The 8,893-nt window shown below is 32.5% G+C and overlaps 3 pseudogenes across 1 annotated transcript; 2 read left to right on the forward strand and 1 right to left on the reverse strand.

The window, feature by feature from the left end:
* Nucleotides 1-3,301, forward strand: LOC148191400 (protein argonaute 4A-like; annotated as a pseudogene). Its single transcript, XR_015782776.1, has 14 exons — nucleotides 1-118; nucleotides 423-567; nucleotides 694-830; nucleotides 929-1,026; nucleotides 1,116-1,213; nucleotides 1,330-1,492; nucleotides 1,575-1,691; nucleotides 1,776-1,867; nucleotides 2,073-2,135; nucleotides 2,211-2,324; nucleotides 2,403-2,565; nucleotides 2,640-2,752; nucleotides 2,830-3,040; nucleotides 3,121-3,301. The product of XR_015782776.1 is annotated as a protein argonaute 4A-like (transcript).
* A 1,233-nt stretch (nucleotides 3,302-4,534) lies between these two features.
* Nucleotides 4,535-5,843, reverse strand: LOC148191401 (pectinesterase pseudogene; annotated as a pseudogene).
* On the forward strand, nucleotides 5,729-7,728 carry LOC148191402 (pectinesterase pseudogene; annotated as a pseudogene).
* The last annotated feature ends 1,165 nt before the right edge of the window (nucleotides 7,729-8,893 follow it).

Raw genomic sequence — 8,893 nt, forward strand, 5'->3', positions numbered from 1 at the left:
ATGACATTTGAAAATGTTTTGCTACACGTCTTATGGCACCATTTATGTTATGTTATTATCTATGATTATGATCTTTTCCGAAAACAGGAAGATGCTAACAGAAGAGAGTCTATAAACGGTCTATGATTATGGTTTTCCTCCTTATTTGATTTATTAGATTTCTTTCGTGTATAGCTCATCAAAAGTCAAGCCTTCCACATCAACGTGTGAGAGGAGGAGTCAGCTCTTTCGTTTCCTTTTGAAGTTCTCATAATTAAGGAGAACATAAATTCTACCTAACCTCTAACCTCATAATTGTTAATGACAATGCAGAAGGAATCATCATACCTGCAGTTACAGCATGCATAATATTAAAAGATTATTAAATTACACAAATCATATTTCCATAATAACATACATTTTAATTTTTAATAATAATACAGCAAAATGTTACAACGTTGAGATCAAGTTTGCTTCAAAGATTCCACTGCAAGCCATTGTCAATGCTCTCCGTGGACAGGATTCTGATAATTATCAGGAAGCAATAAGAGTTCTTGATATCATTATGAGACAGCATGCTGCTAAACAGTGTGTGATTTATACTAAATTCTTATTATTCCATAAATAAAGATCATTATTGAATTTTGATAATAGTTTTGTTCATCTCTTATTGTGTGTCTATTATTATTTATTAACAATAATTTTTATCTGCAGAGGCGGTTTGCTTGTGCGCCGGTCATTCTTCCATAATGATCCGACGAATTTTGCTGATTTAGGAGAAGGTGTTCTTGGCCTTCGGGGATTTCATTCTAGTTTTAGAATCACCCAGAGTGGCTTGTCACTTAACATAGGTATCATCTGTTGGTTGGACTTGCTTCCTTGTGGTGATTTCTTTTGTAGGGAATTCATTCTTTATAATTGGGTTTAACTTATTCAAAACAAATTCCAGATGTCTCAACCACAATGATAGTTACCCCTGGGCCTGTGGTGGACTTCCTCATTTCCAATCAGAATGTAAAAGATTCGTTTTCTCTGGACTGGGTAAAGGTATGCAAATTCTCTGACAAATCTACACTGTGTTGTTTCATTGGTTTTTATTTTCAACAATACCATTTTTATTTAATTATTTTGGACAGGCCAAGAGAACACTGAAAAATTTGAGGATTAAAGCAAGTCCATCCAATCAAGAGTATAAAATTACTGGGCTTAGTGACCTCCCGTGCAAAGACCAACTGTATTTTATTATCCTTTTTTGTCATTGTTCATTAATTTTCTACATTTCTGTTATTGCTATGGGTAGAGTTATATTGTATCCCGCAAGTTAGGATTTTAGTGGTGTGGACATTTTAGGTTTACATTAAAGAGAAAGGGTGGAGTGGATGGTGATGACACGGAGGAGGTGACCGTGTATGATTATTTTGTTAATCGTCGGAACATAGATCTCTTCTACTCAGGTGATCTTCCATGTATTAATGTTGGAAAGCCGAAGCGGCCAACATATATTCCCCTTGAGGTATAATGTGTTGATTTGTTTTTCTTTAGTAGACAATATGAAATTGAAAACGAACATCACTGATTAAGATTTTTTTACTTAGCTTTGCTCTTTGGTATCCCTTCAATGTTATACTAAACCTCTGACCACACTCCAAAGATCCAAATTGGTGGAGAAGTCTACGCTGAAGCCTCCAGAGAGGATGAGAGTGCTGACAGATGTCAGTCTCTTTATAATTTATTTTGACCAATTGCTATGATGCAAACATTTATCGATGAAGGTGATGTTATTTCTATTATTTCAGGCTTTGAGTCGAAGCAATTATGGTTATGAACCTATGCTTCGTAATTGTGGTATTTCTATTAGATTGAAGGTCGTGTTTTACAAGCTCCAAGGGTAAATATTTTTAATGCTTTTATAATTATGCTAGTACCTTGAAATGTGTATTTTTCTTGTTTTATGCATCTAGATATTAGATAATACCACTTTTGATGTTTGCATGATAATTTTTATATGCTCTCTAAGACAAATTGTAGACTTTTGATTTATTAATTATCAATGTTTGTTGAATCTGAAACTGATAATTAAACGTTATGTTCAGTTAAAGTTTGGAAATTGGGAGGATTTCAATCCAAGAAACGGGAGGTGGAATTTCAATCAAAAGGTATTTAATTCAACTTCTGATCTAATTTTTTTCTTCTTAGTTGTGACTTTTTATGACTTGATTTTTTTTCTACAGAAATTTGTTAGGCCTGTAAAAATTGAAAAATGGGCTGTGGTTAACTTTTCTGCCCGATGTGATGTACGAGGACTTGTTAGGGATCTGGTCAAGTGGGGTCAAATGAAAGGAATGGTAAGTTTTCCATTTAAGTGTTCACTTCTTGGAAGCATAATAAACATGCTGACTACAGTTTTTATTTGTTTTTGACAGGTCATTGAACAACCTTTTGACGTCTTTGAAGAAGATTTTCACAATACACTATTCTCGCCTCTGGTTAGGGTGGAGAAAATGCTTCAATTATTGCAATACGAACTTCCAGGGGTTCCAGAATTTCTTTTTTGTCTTCTTCCTGAGAGGAATTCTGAACTATATGGTAACGTATATGATTCATCCTTAAATGTAATCGTTCAAGTTTCATTATTGATTAGAATTAATTGAATCTCGAAGGTCCGTGGAAAAAGAGGAATCTAGCTGATTTTGGGGTTGTCACACAGTGTATAGTGCCCCAAAGGGTCAATGATCAGTATTTGACCAATGTTTTATTGAAGATCAATGCCAAGGTATGGTATTTTGCACTGTATTTATGCTCAACATCTTGTATTTCGTTTGTTATCACTGATTTTTGTTCATTGTGCAGCTTGGTGGCTTGAATTCTATTTTAGGAGCTGAACATGCTCCTTCTATCCCAGTTGTTTCCAGAGCTCCTACCATCATTATTGGCATGGACGTGTCTCATGGCTCCCGGCTCCCCAGGGCAAACCGATATTCCTTCAATTGCAGCGGTAATTGTTCAGGAATCGTGTGTGTTGTTATGATGCGTATTTATTTCAAACCATCAAATTATAGAGGTGCGTATTCGATGGCCTGATCAAACAATATTTTAACTATGCGTTTGTTTATTCTGTGGTTAATTACTTTTTTAAATTAGGCTTGCAAGTTTTTAGATGAGAACTGGAATCCCAAATTTTTGGTTATTGTGGCTCAAAAGAACCACCATACTAGATTCTTTCAATTAGATGTTCCCAACAATGTTCCTCCTGGTACGTTACCTTTTTGGAAGTTTTGCAAGAGTCAATAATATTTAGTTGTTTTATTGTTTGATCTTTTTTCCTTGGTGCAGGAACTGTGATTGATAACAAAATTAAGATGTTGATGTTGATGTTGATGTTTGAGGATCAGAGGTTAGTCATTTATTACTTTTGCAAAGAAACGCTGAGTTGCTGCCATGGTTGATGTGAAGGTGGTTGAGGTTTATCAACTCCATTGGTTTAGCAAGTCTTTTTAATAAAGAAATTATTGCATCTGTTATATCGAACTCTCCTAAACTTTATTCAAAGAAAGTCACAAGAGAGGGGTGAAAATTACCACTAAAAGCTACAACCATATCATATTTCAAGATCTCTAAGTTTTTTTCATCCTCTAATAGCTCCCGATTCCACTTTGAATGATTAGTAGCATTGACAATTATCAATAAGGTGACCAATACTAAGATCAAGTTCTTCATGGCTAGAAACAAGAAAAATGGAGCTTGTTAACTGGAGATATATAGCAGTGCAAATAAGGAGGAAAGTTAATGAAAAGCCAAATGGTAAAATGGAGAAACAAAATATGCAGCTTGTGTAACATATTTCTGTACAACAAAAAATAACAAGTATACAAAATAAACACCTTAAAGGAGGAAAAACAGATAATACATCAAATAGATTGGTGGAACTATGACAAACATTTATGTTTGGATATGTTTATTTAACTTTGCACACGAGTCTTTTACCTTTGATTTTTTTATCCTTTACAATATTGTATGTGGTTTTCATCTAAGAAGTGATTAATTGCCCCATATTTTCTTAATAATTTATGGTCCCCCCTTCCCTGGATCATTGCTTCCAGTTGTGGTATTTTCAATATTTTGTTTCCAAGGGGTCCTTCTTGACCTCTAACATTTCTTCTATAGCGTCGAGTTTAAATTATAGTTCCACCAATCTATTTGATGTTAAAAAATCAAATAATTAAGAGACTAAAAAAATCAATTTGATGTTAAAAAAATGAAAATTAAAGTTATCTGGTGAAAAAAAAAACTTAAAATATTCAATACAAAATAAGTTAATTTAAATGCACAAATTATTATAAATTTCATACCTAATTAATTATGCTTCAAATTGTTCACACGTCGTCTTCAAGAGATTAGTGTGGGTTATCAACTCACATGCTACAGACAATTTTGCTCAGACGTATAGAATTGAAACCCTAAATTGTCTATTGATTTATTTTACTAAGTCATATTATACTATATATATATATATATATATATATATATATATATATATATATTATAATTTACAAGTCTAGTTTATAAGAAAACCAGTAGAATTTAACCATTCGAAACCATTAAGGAAGTTTCTCGGAGTGAAAGGTTCGGCCTCAGCAGCATCAGTGATCACTTTGAATCCCTCCCATTTGACTCTATTAGAGGTTTGAGCACCAGGTCCAACGTTATTATACTCTCTATAGAATAAGGTGTTGAGACCAAAATTAGTGTCCTCCCACTCTAACCAGCCAGTTGGGTCAATTATATCACTTATATAACTTTCCATGACAATAGTTCTCGAATACTTCTTCCATGGCCTCCCTAAATATGTTTTGAATTTCTCTTTGACGCCTTCAAACTCTTGAGTGGCACCAATCCTACAATTTTGGATTACAATTCCACCATCTAAGTTATTTTGTCTTCCTTGAGCGGTTATGACATTCGACTGGTTTGTGAGAGGAATTCTCACTTGGATATCACAATCTTGTAATACCACTTGTCCCACTTCGCCAAAAATAAAATCTACTGTTCCTTCAATAAGACAATTCACAAAAAAATGTTTACCCTGCATAACATATAGGATGTCTTGATATCCCAACACCTCACAGTTATAAAATGCAGAGAAATACCCTGTTAACGCTAGGGCAACAGCTTGATAGTTTGAAGGTCCTGCTGTATTCTCGAAAGTAATGTTACTCGCCAGAAATAGTGTACGAGTTTCAACAACTGCATCATCACAACAAGATTACTTTTAAAATTTTTTATTTTCTTTCTAGAAACATATTTAACCATGGAAAGTCACATTTAAATAAATTAAAACGAAAGATATAACTAAACATGATAAACTCACCTACAGTTGCAGTCTCCAAGGTATTGTAACCTGCATGTCCGTTTTTGGTTCCGGTAATGATAGTGATGCCTTTTCCATCCGGAACCAAAAAAATATTAGTCTTGTTAGCGGGAAAGTTTAGATTCTCTTGGTATTTGCCCGCTTTTATTTTTATAATAATCATCCTAGAAGCCAACACAGGAATAGCTTCTATGGCTTTAGAAATGGTAGTGAAATTACCACTACCGTCTAAAGCTACAACCATATCATATTTCAAGATCTCTAAGTTTTTTTCATCCTCTAATAGCTCCCGGCTCCACTTTGGATGATTAGTAGCATTGACAATTATCAATAAGGTGACCAATACTAAGATCAAGTTCTTCATGGCTAGAAACAAGAAAAATGGAGCTTGTTAACTGGAGATATATAGCAGTGCAAATAAGGAGGAAAGTTAATGAAAAGCCAAATGGTAAAATGGAGAAACAAAATATGCAGCTTGTGTAACATATTTCTGTACAACAAAAAATAAAGTATACAAAATAAACACCTTAAAGGAGGAAAAACAGATAATACATCAAATAGATTGGTGGAACTATGACAAACATTTATGTTTGGATATGTTTATTTAACTTTGCACACGAGTCTTTTACCTTTGATTTTTTTATCCTTTACAATATTGTATGTGGTTTTCATCTAGGAAGTGATTAATTGCCCCATATTTTCTTAATAATTTATGGCCCCATATTTTACTCTCTTCACGTGATTCATTGCTTCCCTGGATCATTGCTTCCAGTTGTGGTATTTTCATGATTTTGTTGTTGTACTATATTTTTGAATCACGTGAAGAGAGTAAAATATGAGGCCATAAATTATTAAGAAAATATGGGGCAATTAATCACTTCCTAGATGAAAACCACATACAATATTGTAAAGGATAAAAAAATCAAAGGTAAAAGACTCGTGTGCAAAGTTAAATAAACATATCCAAACATAAATGTTTGTCATAGTTCCACCAATCTATTTGATGTATTATCTGTTTTTCCTCCTTTAAGGTGTTTATTTTGTATACTTGTTATTTTTTGTTGTACAGAAATATGTTACACAAGCTGCATATTTTGTTTCTCCATTTTACCATTTGGCTTTTCATTAACTTTCCTCCTTATTTGCACTGCTATATATCTCCAGTTAACAAGCTCCATTTTTCTTGTTTCTAGCCATGAAGAACTTGATCTTAGTATTGGTCACCTTATTGATAATTGTCAATGCTACTAATCATCCAAAGTGAAGCCGGGAGCTATTAGAGGATGAAAAAAACTTAGAGATCTTGAAATATGATATGGTTGTAGCTTTAGACGGTAGTGGTAATTTCACTACCATTTCTAAAGCCATAGAAGCTATTCCTGTGTTGGCTTCTAGGATGATTATTATAAAAATAAAAGCGGGCAAATACCAAGAGAATCTAAACTTTCCCGCTAACAAGACTAATATTTTTTTGGTTGGGGATGGAAAAGGCATCACTATCATTACCGGAACCAAAAATGGACATGCAGGTTACAATATCTTGGAGACTGCAACTGTAGGTGAGTTTATCATGTTTAGTCATATCTTTCGTTTTAATTTATTTAAATGTGACTTTCCATGGTTAAATATGTTTCTAGAAAGAAAATAAAAAATTTTAAAAGTAATCTTGTTGTGATGATGCAGTTGTTGAAACTCGTACACTATTTCTGGCGAGTAACATTACTTTCGAGAATACAGCAGGACCTTCAAACTATCAAGCTGTTGCCCTAGCGTTAACAGGGTATTTCTCTGCATTTTATAACTGTGAGGTGTTGGGATATCAAGACACCCTATATGTTATGCAGGGTAAACATTTTTTTGTGAACTGTCTTATTGAAGGAACAGTAGATTTTATTTTTGGCGAAATGGGACAAGTGGTATTACAAGATTGTGATATCCAAATGAGAATTCCTCTCACAAACCAGTCGAATGTCATAACCGCTCAAGGAAGACAAAATAACTTAGATGGTGGAATTGTAATCCAAAATTGTAGGATTGGTGCCACTCAAGAGTTTGAAGGCGTCAAAGAGAAATTCAAAACATATTTAGGGAGGTCATGGAAGAAGTATTCGAGAACTATTGTCATGGAAAGTTATATAAGTGATATAATTGACCCAACTGGCTGGTTAGAGTGGGAGGACACTAATTTTGGTCTCAACACCTTATTCTATAGAGAGTATAATAACGTTGGACCTGGTGCTCAAACCTCTAATAGAGTCAAATGGGAGGGATTCAAAGTGATCACTGATGCGGCTGAGGCCGAACCTTTCACTCAGAGAAACTTCCTTAATGGTTTTGAATGGTTAAATTCTACTGGTTTTCCTTATAAACTAGACTTGTAAATTATAATATATATATATATATATATATATAATATAATATAATATGACTTAGTAAAATAAATCAATAGACAATTTAGGGTTTTAATTCTATACGTATGAGCAAAATTGTCTGTAGCATGTGAGTTGATAACCCACACTAATCTCTTGAAGACGACGTGTGAACAATTTGAAGCATAATTAATTAGGTATGAAATTTATAATAATTTGTGCATTTAAATTAACTTATTTTGTATTGAATATTTTAAGTTTTTTTTTCACCAGATAACTTTAATCTTTCATTTTTTTAACATCAAATTGATTTTTTTAGTCTCTTAATTATTTGATTTTTTAACATCAAATAGATTGGTGGAACTATGACAATAATTTATGTTTGGATATGTTTATTTAACTTTGCAGTAAGAACATCAAAGCAGTAAGAACATTTGTTTTATCATATTGGTGTTTCTTTCTGGTTATATATAATTTTATCTAACACAAAGCAGTAAGAACATTTGTTTTATCATATAGGAATTGATTCTAGTTCAATTTTCATAACCAATTCTCAGTCTTCACGGTCATTCATCTTCTTCAAAACCTTTTACAAAGCTTGCTTTACTCTTCCATCACCTACAAGGCAGTATATGTAATTTTGGGGCAAAATTTTTAAAACATTATGAAAAAGTTCGGATTAATTTGGTTTGACTTCATGTCATAGTTTTTAAAAAAAGTAATTAAAATTGTGTGAATTTGGTCTTACAAATACGACTTATATGTATTATAATTTTTTAATTTTAGTTGAAATTATCTCCTCTAAAGTTTAATGGTGCTATAAATACGAAAGATATGAGTAACATGAGCTCTGACAGTTGGTTTACACTATATATATATATATATATATATATATATATAATAAATGTATAATTATATTTATTATTTCCACTAGAATCAAAATATTTAATTTTATCTACTCCTTTACTTTTAACTTGTCAGAACCAAATACAATTATTACTTTCACAATTAATATTTATTTTGTCATGTCAAAGGTGTAGTAACTTTTCTACTTACCCCTTTGGAAAAGAAATTAATTAATAGGATTCTATGTTGACATTCAATTAAATTTAACTTTATTTCAATTTATGTAAAAATTGGAAGTGATTAAAAATTTTAAATCAGCCATTAAATTTAA

The sequence above is a fragment of the Vigna umbellata genome, chromosome 11, assembly GCF_029865625.1.
Source record: "Vigna umbellata cultivar VRB3 chromosome 11, Vumbellata_1.0, whole genome shotgun sequence".
Classification (NCBI taxonomy): Eukaryota; Viridiplantae; Streptophyta; class Magnoliopsida; order Fabales; family Fabaceae; genus Vigna; species Vigna umbellata.